The 14,615-nt window shown below is 46.2% G+C and overlaps 1 protein-coding gene across 1 annotated transcript in view; it reads right to left on the bottom strand.

Annotated features, from left to right (window-relative positions):
• Nucleotides 1-14,615, bottom strand: part of LOC106561032 (metabotropic glutamate receptor 8) — a 263,039-nt gene that overhangs the window by 224,894 nt on the left and 23,530 nt on the right. The gene's annotated exons all lie outside the window — the stretch shown is intronic.

Raw genomic sequence — 14,615 nt, 5'->3', positions numbered from 1 at the left:
GGGTGGGATGATGGTTCATTGTTTAGCTAGCTAGATGTCTAAACAACAGACTCCACTTTGACCGGATGATTACATGACCTATCAAGTTAGCCAGGTATATCTGGGGTGATTACTGTCATCTATTGCATTCCATGTCTGAAATATGTATAAATTGTCATGACGTGACTGTCATTAACATGATGACTGTTATTTATCGAATAATTACCTGCTATGTTTAATTGTTGCCTGATTAAATGAATCATGTAACAAATAACTCATTAGGAATTTGGTGCACCACGAAAGAAGTTGTTGTTTAACGAGTTACCATCTCCCGAATTAAACTCTCGAATATATAAATTTTATATCGATAACAGTCACTTATTAATCATTACCTCATATCAGTCTCATTCTGATCGGTCGCAACCTTCTTGGATCCGCAAGAACCCCTGCCTAGCTCAGTATTCTACACAAATGTATTTAATTATTTATTCACTAGCTAACTAAATAACACAGAATAACATACACACTTACATGAGACAAAGGTCCCTAGTGGACTGACGATTTGACGGCTTGTTACAACATAAAGTTAGATGGAGAGGGGGAAAGATAGATAGAAAGGAAAAGGACACTTACCATGGACACATTCCTGGACTGCTCTCACATTAATCACATACCTTGCACACGAACCACCGCCCGTTCGGGATAAGAAATCATTAATTATTTACGTGTAGATGTCTTTGTTTGTCGTTTCTCTCTGTTGAAACCAATTAATCCTTCTATGGGGAAGTTGTAATGTCCCACTACTTCGGTGGAAGGCTCTGATTGTCCACCAGAGGCCACAATGTCCTTCTTCTTAGTTGTCTGTGGCTTCACTGACTCACCAGTGATTGTCTGAGGTGAGCTTCTCCTCTCTTCCTTGGGTAGATAGTTAAAAGTTCCAAACACATTTTACACTCGTAGCTGCAGACTGGCGTGGTCCTGGTCTGATCGGTTCATTTTCTTCACCTCGTGTTGAGAGTTACAGAGTTTCTAACCCTTCAACATGTGGACCTCGGTCTCACATCTTTTGGTCTCGTATGTTAATTCTTAGCGAGTCTCTGGTCGGAAAGGGTGGTTCCATCACACTGATACGCTCTTCGGGGTGTGGCTACTTAATGTGCAAAGGATATGATTAGTAGTTATCTCTTATGACTCCTAAAATCACATTCTTATGTTAACAAAAATAGTTTAACAATGTGTAATGGAAATTATATGAATAAAGGTTTGACTAAATGATTTCACTCAGAAACCTTATAACCTGTTGAAATGTATTCGAAATAAGGCTATAATAATGGGTTAAAAACTATGTGAGAAAGACACTGTAACCACTTCAAAAAATGAGCAGGGCAGAGTTGATAAGACGACCTTGGGAAAGGAACAGGAGAAGAGGCCTCCTTAAGTTAGGGAGAGAAACAACGGCCTGGGAACAGTTAGGCAGGCAAAAGATAAGGAGACAGGTGGTCTGGGTACTGTGGAAAAATACAGCCGCCTAAAGCTGGGTGGAGTTCTCTACTGGTGTGTGTGTGTGCGCGTGTGTGTGTGTGTGTGTGTGTGTGTGTGTGTGTGTGTGTGTCAATATAAATGGCTTTGTACATTGTAAGGATTTTCAGAGCTCTCATAAATAAACGTTTTGACCCTTTTAGGCTGGCTATCCGTCTGCTTCATTCAACCAGAATCTTACACACTCTGGTGGGGTACCTGAGTAGTTTAATTGAAGTTCGGTTTAAGAACATTGATAACTTAATTCACGTAACACAATGACATGACATTAACGTCAAAAGTTGTATAATATATATCCATGTTCATATATTTATTTAATCCCACTATATATATATATATAACACCCCTTTTGAGGACTCAAACCTCTTCTAGAACACATTGTTTCTGTAGAGCCTGGCTGCCCATAACTTATGTTCACTCAAAGCTTGTTGAATGCTTACAAGGCTTACATTAACCACACGTGTAAAAATTGCTGCTTCACTAGCAACTCACTTCTGTGCAAAAAGGTTTCACCCCCCAAAAAATTGCTTCTCAACTAAGAACTCAGGTTTCACAAAAACAGAGGCCTCAAATCTTTTAATAGAGTAAGGACTAAACTCTGCAATAAAACAAAGGACTTGAACACATACATCACAGATACATATCACTCACTGCATGTACTATTTAAACCTGATTTGGTTCTTTTAAAATGATATTGGTCTAGACTCACCCAGCAATTTTGCAATCAATCAGGAGATTAAAAGTTGACTCCCCAAAGTGGGTTGCGCTCTCTTTCCTCTGGATCAACACACAGTTGATAAGTTCTCTTGTTGTTGTTGTTCAGACCAATTCATCTGGGTCACGGCACCAAGTTTTAGCAATTTATGTTATTCTTCAATAACACAAACTCCAAAGCATATCAGGGGGAGAAAAATAGGTTTATTCAGAGCGGACAAATCAAGATGCTATGCTGGGAGGTAGATGTTTAATGTTCAATCTCCCCTGTCCTCAGCTTTTCCCCACTGAAGAAAGGAACAGGATTCCATGTATAACCCCCCCCCCACCCTAGCCTGGGGTTGACCAATCAGAAGTCCTTGCAATACAACTTGGCCAATGGCCAAATAACAAGTATCCTGCCCCTGACTCAATGTACAGAACGTTCGCACATGTAGCACACGTAGCTCTGAGTTCAGGAGTGACATTCCACAGATTCTAAACAGCTGTTGAACAGAAACCCAACTCCTATTTACATTGACAATTCCCGAGTGATCGTTAATTCTAGTTCTCTCGTCCTCTCAAACTCTGCGTTGTGTATTTATCTTCGACATATTCTTACAATAACCACTCAGTCAGTGCATCGTTAGGAAAGCCCAACGAACAGTTCTCTCTTCTCTTACAGAAAAAGTACAACCTATTTGTGAACCGTTTCAGGAAACTAGGCGTATGTCGCTGCTCACTACTTCACAGGAGAGCCGTTATATTACGAGCCTAGTAGGTGTAGCGACAGAAAAGGACAGCAACCTTCCAAATAGCCATGATTGGCTGAGATAATGAGTGGGCTAGACATGCCAAGAGATGAGTTTGGATTGGTCTACCATATAGCACGCTTCTGTCAGTTTGAGCTGGTCCGTATGTGTTGGTAATCCTGTCTAACGCAGCTTTTTTTAAATGTATTGTGTAGTGAAACTGCATAAGTATTGCTCTCCACTTTCTCGAGAACCGAGTTCATTGGAATTTGAGTATGATAGCTAAGGAGATGGAGAAAACACCTGTCTCCGGATTACATCTTCAAACTAATGGCAACCATGGCATCCGTCAGGAGACGCGTCCATCAATGATGTATACGGGTAAGAAAGTGGTTTCATTTCAAGTTAACCTCTATGGGCTAGGTGGGACGCTAGCGTGCCACCCGTGGTGCACTCCATCAACAGCAGGTGCATTTCAAGAGCGGCAAATTTGAATCCAAATAAATGTCAAAATTCACATTTTTCAAACATACAACTATTTTACACCCTTTGAAAGATAAACATCTCCTTAATCTAACCACGTTTTACGATTTCAAAAAGGTTTTACGGCGAAAGCATAAATTTAGAGTATGTTAGGACAGTACATTTACAAGAGTTGTGTGTAATGTTTTGTCAATTCAAAGACAGGGTAACCAAAACCATAAAACCAGCTAAAATGATGCACTAACCTTTTACAATCTCCATCAGATGACACTCCTAGGACATTATGTTAGACAATGCATGCATTTTTAGTTCTATCAAGTTCATATTTATATCAAAAACCAGCTTTTTACATTAGCATGTGACTAGCATTCCCACCGAACACTGCCGGTGAATTTACTAAATTACTCACGATAAACGTTCACAAAAAGCATAACAATTATTTTAAGAATTATAGATACAGAACTCCTCTATGCACTCGATATGTCCGATTTTAAAATAGCTTTTCGGTGAAAGCACATTTTGCAATATTCTCAGTAGATAGCCCGGCGTCACAGGGCTAGCTATTTAGACACCCAGCAGGTTTAGCACTCAGTCAGATTTACTATAAGAAAAATGTTCTTACCTTTGTTGTCTTCGTCAGAATGCACTCCCAGGACTTCTACTTCAATAACAAATGTTGGTTTGGTCCAAAATAATCCATCGTTATATCCAAACAGCGGCGTTTTGTTCGTGCGTTCTAGACACTATCCTAAAGGCTTAATAAGGGTGACGAGCATGGCGCAATTCGTGACAAAAGAATTCTAAATATTCCATTACCGTACTTCGAAGCATGTCAACCGCTGTTTAAAATCCATTTTTATGCCATTTTTCTCATAAAAAAGCGATAATATTCCGACCAGGAATCTGCGTTTAGATAAACAGACAAAGGAAAACAAAGCATTCGGTCGAAGCGGGCACGCGCCTAAGCCCATAGTACTCTGAGTGGCCACTAGTGTTTCAGCCAGAGCCTGCCTCAATATCGTTCAACGTTTTCCCGGGCTCTGAGACCCTATGGAAGACGTAGGAAGTGTCACGTTATTGCACAGATCCTGAGTCTTCAATAAAAAGAGCCAAGATGAAACACTACTTCTCAGACAGGCCACTTCCTGCTTGAAATCTTCTCAGGTTTTGGCCTGCCATAGGAGTTCTGTTATACTCACAGACACCATTCAAACAGTTTTAGAAACTTTAGGGTGTTTTCTATCCAAAGCCAATAATTATATGCATATTCTAGTTACTGGGCAGGAGTAGTAAACAGATTAAATCGGGTACGTTTTTTATCCAGCCGTGTCAATACTGCCCCCTAGCCCTAACAGGTTAACAGGCAGTGTTGTTATTAATTGCAAAAATTGCTGAAGCTGGAGACTTATTTCCCTCACCAACTTTAAACATCAGCTACCTGAGCAGCTAACCGATCGCTGCAACTGTACATAGTGCATCTGTAAATAGCCCACCCAATCTACCTACCTCATCCCCATACTCTTTTTATTTACTTTTCTGCTCTTTTGCACACCAGTATCTCTACTTGCACATCATCATCTGCTCATTTATCACTCCAGTGTTAATCTGCTAAATTGTAATTCTTCGCTACTATGGCCTATTTATTGCCTACCTCCTCATGCCTTTTGCACACACTGTATATAGACTTTATTTTTTTCTACTGTGTCATTGACTAATTTATTGTGTTATTGGCTTGTTTATTGTTTATTCCATGTGTAACTGTGTTGTTGTCTGTGTCACACTGCTTTGCTTTATCTTGGCCAGGTAAATGAGAACTTGTTCTCAACTAGCCTACCTGGTTAAATAAAGGTGAAATAAAATAAAAAATTACCGGTCCCCTGGGGCCTTTGGTAAATACGAACATTTGTTTCTTCACGTCTGCCTAGTTTATATGAAGAAGTGTATTGCTGTTGTTGTTTGTTAGTTTTTGTCTTGTTTGACAAATCTCACCAGATTGGGTCTGCTGTACAGTTGGGACTTCTCCCTAAGGGGTAACTCTGCGGGGAGTAAGAGCACATTTGCAAAAGTGTGTTGTTATACTCTTAGAAATTCTGGAATATAATTTGTCAAGTTAATAATTGGTCTGGATTTACAGAATCATAAATGTCGTCTGTGTGCTAAATTGACAGTCTTGAATTTGAGTGGTAGACTCAACGTGGAGCATTGAAGACTGTCATTCTAAATTTGGGTTGTATAACATTGATAGTAGGGGTTTTGTTTTACCATGTTATCACAATTTTAATGTTAAAGCGCATCAATACAATTGACTTAAGCATGTTTTCGTATGTTTAGAACTATGCATGTGTTTGAGCAGTAGTGACTAATGTGTTATGGTTTAGATTTATGTGCAAATGTATTTGTAGCCAGAGGCTAAGTACATACGGGGCACGTGTTTGAGACAGAATGTTTGCATAAGAGTGTGCCAAATTATAGGTGACCATTGCTGTACAATCATACCCCGGGGTGAGGGTAACTTGACTATTGTAGTGGAACATCAAAGAGCTCAGCGGTGATCTCGCAAACGAACACCAACCAGACAACGATTGGAATCCGTTTGGATGGGTTCAGTCATTATTTGGAGTTATGGGAGCTACAATATTTCATTGGTTGATTTATGGCTTAGTTATCTTTTTTACAATGATGCTTATTATAATTTGTGTTAAGAAATTGTGCAGCAAAGCCATAGAGACTATTCTTGCCATGGCATTACTGAGCCCTGAAGGAGACGCCTCAGAACCCTATTTACCTGATTTATTTCCTATGTCTGATTACATGTCTGATGAAGACGATAATCCATAACACCAAGGTAAAAACATTGAGTTAATAATGCGGCATGTCCATAGGCCATGCTCACAGCGGGGGTTAGGTGAATGGTGCTCCCAAGGTAGAGTTAAGGGCCTACCGCCATGATGACCATGTGGCAATATGGACAGTCTCAACGAAGCGATTGTCTTGTGTGTGTGTGGTGATAAAGTATGTACTGATGTTTAAATTCATATGTTCCTTTCCCCCTTCTGAGAATGAATTGCACTGTGTGGAGAGTTGAAACGCAATGACAATGGAGGTCATTTATGATTGTTATGTACTAAGTGTAAGACGGTCTTCCATTTTTCCTCATGTTAATGCTTGTTTGATGAAAATGCTTGTCAGTAATTTCCTATTAGCTTGAGATTAATCTCAAAAGGGAGGAGATGTGGTGGAAATGAAATATTAATGACATACTATACTGTTTAATTAGATATACTATGCTGTTTTTACTTAAGAGAATTGTCTATCGTTATAGTATTTTTACTGATACAGGCTTGTCTTGTGTGACTTCGTCATCAGTCTGGGTGTACAGATAAGAGTCATTTGGGGGCGACCTCAGTATGTGAAATCCTGTTTTCACAATCTACAGGAACTTAGATGTGTGGAAACAAGCAGGAAGGAACAGACAATTGTGGCAACATCAGCTATTTAAATCTGAACAGACAAGCCATATCAGCTTTTGCACACCATTTCCCGGTCCTGTTTCCACCCATCTGCTAAACTGCTGAGTAGACAAAATAGGTTGTACTTTTTCGATAAGAGGAGAGACAACTCAGTTTTTTGGCCTTTCCTAACAATGCACTGATTTAGTTATTGATTGCTTCATTTTTGCAAATCTTATAATAAAGTTGTTTTGAAGATGTCATAAAATAAGTTGTACTCATCCTTAAAAATGTCGTACTGGAGAGAAGAGGACCAAAACACAGCAGGTATGTGCAGGCTCATCTTGACTTTTATTAACTATCAAAATGAATGCCAAAATAACAAACCATGAGACTGAACCAACAAACAGTCTGGCAAAGCATAGGCTCAACACAGAACAATTCCCCACCAACCCCAGTGACAAACAACTCCTACATATGTGACTCCCAATCAGGAACAACGATTCCCAGCTGTTCCTGATCAGGAGTCACAAGACACACCAGACTGCCACGTCCTGACCCCCAAACTACTACACCAGCTCCATCTGCTGGTCAGGACGTGACAGTACCCCCCCCCCCCTCAAGGTGCAGACCCCGGAATGCACCTAAAAAAGAAAAACAAGAAAAATCCCCAATACCCCAACAAAAACCCAACAAACAATAACCCCTAAACCATAAGGGAGGGAAGGGAGGGTGGCTGCGGTCAACGACGGCACTGTGCTACACCCTCCCTCCCCAACCCACCTATCCTGGAGGTGGCTCAGGTGCAGGCCGTTCCAGGCTGTCGGGGCAGTCTGGCCACTTGGGGCAGGTCGGGGCAGTCTGGCCACTCGGGGCAGGTCGGGGCAGTCTGGCCACTCGGGGCAGGTCGGGGCAGTCTGGCCACTCGGGGCAGTCTGGCCACTCGGGGCAGTCTGGCCACTCGGGGCAGGTCGGGGCAGTCTGGCCACTCGGGGCAGTCTGGCCACTCGGGGCAGTCTGGCCACTCGGGGCAGTCTGGCCACTCGGGGCAGTCTGGCCACTCGGGGCAGGTCGGGGCAGTCTGGCCACTCGGGGCAGGTCGGGGCAGTCTGGCCACTCGGGGCAGTCTGGCCACTCGGGGCAGTCTGGCCACTCGGGGCAGGTCGGGGCAGTCTGGCCACTCGGGGCAGGTCGGGGCAGTCTGGCCACTCGGGGCAGGTCGGGGCAGTCTGGCCACTCGGGGCAGGTCGGGGCAGTCTGGCCACTCGGGGCAGTCTGGCCACTCGGGGCAGGTCGGGGCAGTCTGGCCACTCGGGGCAGTCTGGCCACTCGGGGCAGGTCGGGGCAGTCTGGCCACTCGGGGCAGGTCGGGGCAGTCTGGCCACTCGGGGCAGGTCGGGGCAGTCTGGCCACTCGGGGCAGGTCGGGGCAGTCTGGCCACTCGGGGCAGGTCGGGGCAGTCTGGCCACTCGGGGCAGGTCGGGGCAGTCTGGCCACTCGGGGCAGGTCGGGGCAGTCTGGCCACTCGGGGCAGGTCGGGGCAGTCTGGCCACTCGGGGCAGGTCGGGGCAGTCTGGCCACTCGGGGCAGGTCGGGGCAGTCTGGCCACTCGGGGCAGGTCGGGGCAGTCTGGCCACTCGGGGCAGGTCGGGGCAGTCTGGCCACTCGGGGCAGGTCGGGGCAGTCTGGCCACTCGGGGCAGGTCGGGGCAGTCTGGCCACTCGGGGCAGGTCGGGGCAGTCTGGCCACTCGGGGCAGGTCGGGGCAGTCTGGCCACTCGGGGCAGGTCGGGGCAGTCTGGCCACTCGGGGCAGGTCGGGGCAGTCTGGCCACTCGGGGCAGGTCGGGGCAGTCTGGCCACTCGGGGCAGGTCGGGGCAGTCTGGCCACTCGGGGCAGGTCGGGGCAGTCTGGCCACTCGGGGCAGGTCGGGGCAGTCTGGCCACTCGGGGCAGGTCGGGGCAGTCTGGCCACTCGGGGCAGGTCGGGGCAGTCTGGCCACTCGGGGCAGGTCGGGGCAGTCTGGCCACTCGGGGCAGGTCGGGGCAGTCTGGCCACTCGGGGCAGGTCGGGGCAGTCTGGCCACTCGGGGCAGGTCGGGGCAGTCTGGCCACTCGGGGCAGGTCGGGGCAGTCTGGCCACTCGGGGCAGGTCGGGGCAGTCTGGCCACTCGGGGCAGGTCGGGGCAGTCTGGCCACTCGGGGCAGGTCGGGGCAGTCTGGCCACTCGGGGCAGGTCGGGGCAGTCTGGCCACTCGGGGCAGGTCGGGGCAGTCTGGCCACTCGGGGCAGGTCGGGGCAGTCTGGCCACTCGGGGCAGGTCGGGGCAGTCTGGCCACTCGGGGCAGGTCGGCGCAGTCTGGCCACTCGGGGCAGGTCGGGGCAGTCTGGCCACTCGGGGCAGGTCGGGGCAGTCTGGCCACTCGGGGCAGGTCGGGCAGTCTGGCCACTCGGGGCAGGTCGGGCGCAGTCTGGCCACTCGGGGCAGGTCGGGCGCAGTCTGGCCACTCGGGGCAGGTCGGGGCAGTCTGGCCACTCGGGGCAGGTCGGCGCAGTCTGGCCACTCGGGGCAGGTCGGCGCAGTCTGGCCACTCGGGCAGGTCGGCGCAGTCTGGCCACTCGGGCAGGTCGGCGCAGTCTGGCCACTCCGGCAGTTCGGCGCAGTCTGGCCTCTCTGGCGACTGTTGACTGGCGGGCAGCTCTGGTGACGACTGTTGACTGGCGGGCAGCTCTGGTGACGACTGTTGACTGGCGGGCAGCTCTGGTGACGACTGTTGACTGGCGGGCAGCTCTGGTGACGACTGTTGACTGGCGGGCAGCTCTGGTGACGACTGTTGACTGGCGGGCAGCTCTGGTGACGACTGTTGACTGGCGGGCAGCTCTGGTGACGACTGTTGACTGGCGGGCAGCTCTGGTGACGACTGTTGACTGGCGGGCAGCTCTGGTGACGACTGTTGACTGGCGGGCAGCTCTGGTGACGACTGTTGACTGGCGGGCAGCTCTGGTGACGACTGTTGACTGGCGGGCAGCTCTGGCGACTGTTGACTGGCGGGCAGCTCTTGCCCCGTCAAACAGCCCTTGTGCCCCCCCCTAAAAAATTATTGGGGGTGCCTCTCGGTCTCCCTTACCTCGCCAGCCTTCTTCCGCTGCTTGGTCCTTTGTTGGTGGGGAATTCTGTCATAAAATAAGTTGTACTCATCCTTAAAAATGTCGTACTGGAGAGAAGAGGACCAAAACGCAGCAGGTATGTGCAGGCTCATCTTGACTTTTATTAACTATCAAAATGAATGCCAAAATAACAAACCATGAGACTGAACGAACAACCAACAAACAGTCTGGCAAAGCATAGGCTCAACACAGAACAATTCCCCACCAACCCCAGTGACAAACAACTCCTACATATGTGACTCCCAATCAGGAACAACGATTCCCAGCTGTTCCTGATCAGGAGTCACAAGACACACACCAGACTGCCACGTCCTGACCCCCAAACTACTACACCAGCTCCATCTGCTGGTCAGGACGTGACAGAAGAATACAGTCTCTCTCCTTTTGGTTAGAATTACCACCACACAGCGCACACCACAGGTCAGCCTGTGGGTCAGAGACCTCAGTGGAGGGCCAGATACACGTGGACCACACTACCTTAAGGCGTCAACACCACAAAGGCTCTCTGCCTAGTCACATGTGCTGATCACATCATGTTCCGTGTCCTTACCACATAACCTCGAAGCGGTACTGAATTGACACCTTTTATATTGTATCCTGGTACAAATTACAGTCGGAAGTGTCTGGTACAAATTCCAGTCGGACTCCGCAGAAAGCTCTAACTAGATTTATTAAACCACACTGGGTCATACAGCTACAAACACAGTACACTACCAGTCAACATTTTTAGAACACCACTCATTCAAGGGTTTCTTTATTTTTACTATTTACTACATTGTAGAATAATAGTGAAGACATCAATGAAATAACACATATGGAATCATGTAGTAACCCAAAAAGTGTTAAACAAATCAAAATCTATTTTATATTTGAGATTCTTCAAATAGCCACCCTTTGCCTTGATGACAGCTTTGCACACTCTTGGAATTCTCTCAACCAGCTTTTTTGGTTACTACATGATTCCACGTGTGTTATTTCATACAGTGGTTTCTCCACTAAAAGTTTTGTGATTATGCTGCGGGACTTAGAGGTAATTTGCGGTTTAGTATGGTACCCTGCGTCACTCCTTCATTGCTCCAGACCAGCGTTATAACGAGTTAGAGCACTGATTATGCTTTTGGGTCCCAAGGCGCTACTGTGTCTCTGACAATGAATGGGCGACATAAACCTAAATAGAAACTGATAATTGTGCACGACTTCAGTATTACTTACTAAAACTGTTGTTGCACTAAAGTTTTTATTATTTTATTAGGATTATTTTGCTCTTACTGTAGTACTGTAGCCCTCTCCCGACCAGTCACATTGTACAGCGCTTGAGTGGTGCAACGGTCTAAGACACTGCATAGCAGTGCAAGCTGTATTGCTACAGATGCTGGTTCAATACCTGGGCTGGCCTCAACAAGGAGACCCATGAGATGGTTTCTCTCCCTCTAAGAACAGAAATAAATAATTCTAAATAACAAACTGGCCTTATTTACAAATTAGTAACAATGTCTCACCCCATGTTCAAGAATGTCCTTTCTCTCGCTCATTTTACATTATTTGAAAATGAAATCATCTCCAAAATGTAATTTTTTAAACAAAGCGATTATTATGATTCATTTAGAATTATATAAAAGCCCCGTGGATATTCTCACAGATATATTATTAACCCTGTTATTAGCAGGACAATATATATTGGTCATATTGGTCATGGCTCCTGAGTGGCGCACAATGGGATTGCCTTGCAGTTCTCCAGCTGTATTCACTGAAACAGCGGTGGGCGCACAAGGTTCAAGGCAAGAGGGCAGGGGGCACGGGAGGGCCGAAGAGCAGAGCACAGAAGACCGACCTAGCCCATGGGGAACGGAGGATGAGGAAGGTGGGTGGACCCCCACCCCACCCCACTGGGTAGCACAGAGCAACACTTTAAGGGGCATTGCACTAACAATGGTGCTGACTAGAGAAACATTCCCGCTGTTCTGCACATTCAAACTAAAACAATGTAACGAAGTGTACAGTCGTGGCCAAAAGTTTTGAGAATGACACAAATATTAATTTTCACAAAGTCTGCTGCCTCAGTTTGTGTGATGGCAATTTGCATATACTCCAGAATGTTATGAAGAGTGATCAGATGAATTGCATTTAATTGCAAAGTCCCTCTTTGCCATGCAAATGAACTGAATCCCCCAAAAACATTTCCACTGCATTTCAGCCCTGCCACAAAAGGACCAGCTGACATCATGTCAGTGATTCTCTCGTTAACACAGGTGTGAGTGTTGACGAGGACAAGGCTGAAAATCACTCTGTCATGCTGTTTGAGGTCGAATAACAGACTGGAAGCTTCAAAAGGAGGGTGGTGCTTGGAATCATTGTTCTTCCTCTGTCAATCATGGTTACCTGCAAGGAAACACGTGCCGTCATCATTGATTTGCACAAAACGGGCTTCACAGGCAAGGATATTGATGCCAGTAAGTTTGAACCTAAATCAACCATTTATCGGATCATCAAGAACTTCAAGGAGAGTGGTTCAATTGTTGTGAAGAAGGCTTCAGGGTGCCCAAGAAAGTCCAGCAAGCGCCAGGACCGTCTCCTAAAGTTGATTCAGCTGCGGGATCGGGGCACCACCAGTACAAAGCTTGCTCAGGAATGGCAGCAGGCAGGTGTGAGTGCATTTGCACGCACAGTGAGGCGAAGACTTTTGGAGGATGGCCTGGTGTCAAGAAGGGCAACAAAGAAGCCACTTCTTTCCAGGAAAAACATCAGGGACAGACTGATATTCTGCAAAAGGTACAGGGATTGGACTGCTGAGGATTGGGGTAAAGTCATTTTCTCTGATGAATCCTCTTTCCGATTGTTTGGGGCATCCGTAAAAAAGCTTGTCCGGAGAAGACAAGGTGAGCGCTATCATCAGTCCTGTGTCATGCCAACAGTAAAGCATCCTGAGACCATTCATGTGTGGGGTTGCTTCTCAGCCAAGGGAGTGGGCTCACTCACAATTTTGCCTAAGAACACAGCCATGAATAAAGAATGGTACCAACACATTCTCCGAGAGCAACTTCTTGCAACCATCCAGGAACAGTTTGGTGACGAACGATGCCTTTTCCAGCATGATGGAGCACCTTGCCATAAGGCAAAAGTGATAACTAAGTGGCTTGGGGAACAAAACATCAATATTTTGTGTCCATGGCCAGGAAAATCCCGAGACCTTAATCCCATTGAGAACTTGTGGTCAATCCTCAAGAGGCGGGTGGACAAACAAAACCCCCAAAATTCTAACAGACTCATTGATTATGCAAGAATGGGCTGCAATCAGTCAGGATGTGGCCCAGAAGTTAATTGACAGCATGTATGGGTGGATTGCAGAGGTCTTGAAAAAGAAGGGTCAACACTGCAAATATTGACTCTTTGCATCAACTTCATGTAATTGTCAATAAAAGCCTTTGACACTTATGAAATGATTGTAATTATACTTCAGTATTCCATAGTAACATCTGACAAAAATATCTAAAGACACTGAAGCAGCAAACTTTGTGGAAATTAATATTTGTGTCATTCTCAAAACTTTTGGCCATGACTGTATGTAAACTTCCGAATTCAACTGTAGGTTGGAGTCATTAAAACTCATTTTTCAACCACTCCACAAATTTCTTGTTAACAAACGATCGTTTTGGCAAATCGGTTAGGACATCTACTTTGTGCATGACACAAGTCATTTTTCAAACAATTGTTTACAGATAGATTATTTCACTTATCATTCACTGTATCACAATTCCACTGGGTCAGAAGTTTACAAACACTAAATTGACTGTGCCTTTAAACAGCTTGGAAAATTCCAGAAAATGATGTCATGGATTTAGAAGCTTCTGATAGGCTAAGTGACAATTTTTGTCAATTGGAGGTGTACCTAAGTATGTATTTCAAGGCCTACATTCAAGCTCAGTGCCTCTTTGCTTGACATCATGGGAAAATCAAAAGAAATCAGCCAAGACCTCCACAATTGTAGACCTCCACAAGTCTGGTTCATCCTTGGGATCAATTTCCAAATGCCTGCAGGAACCATGTTCATCTGTACAAACAATAGTACGCAAATATAAACACCATGGGACCACGCAGCCGTCATACCGCTCAGGAAGGAGACGCGTTCTGTCTCCTAGAGATGAACGTACTTTGGTGCGAAAAGTGCAAATCAATCCCAGAACAACAGCAAAGGACCTTGTGAAGATGCTGGGGGAAACAAGTACAAAAATATCTATGTCCACAGTAAAACAAGTCCTATATCGACATAACCTGAAAGGCCGCTCAGCAAGTAGAAGCCACTACTCCAAAACCGGCATAAAAAAAGACAGACTACGGTTTGCAACAGCACATTCATCTGGTCTGATGAAACAATAATAGAACTGTTTGGCCATAATGACCATGGTTATGTTTGGAGGAAAAAGGGGGAGGCTTGCAAGCCGAAGAACACTATCCCAAGCGTGAAGCACGGGGGTGGCAGCATCATGTTGTGGGGGTGCTTTGCTGCAGGAGGGACTGGTGCACTTCACAAAATAGATGGCATCACGAGGAAAGAAA

The sequence above is a fragment of the Salmo salar genome, chromosome ssa10, assembly GCF_905237065.1.
Source record: "Salmo salar chromosome ssa10, Ssal_v3.1, whole genome shotgun sequence".
NCBI classification, from domain to species: domain Eukaryota; kingdom Metazoa; phylum Chordata; class Actinopteri; order Salmoniformes; family Salmonidae; genus Salmo; species Salmo salar.
The sequence above is the reverse complement of the archived record's forward strand: the minus strand, read 5'-3'. Positions and strand labels throughout refer to the sequence as shown.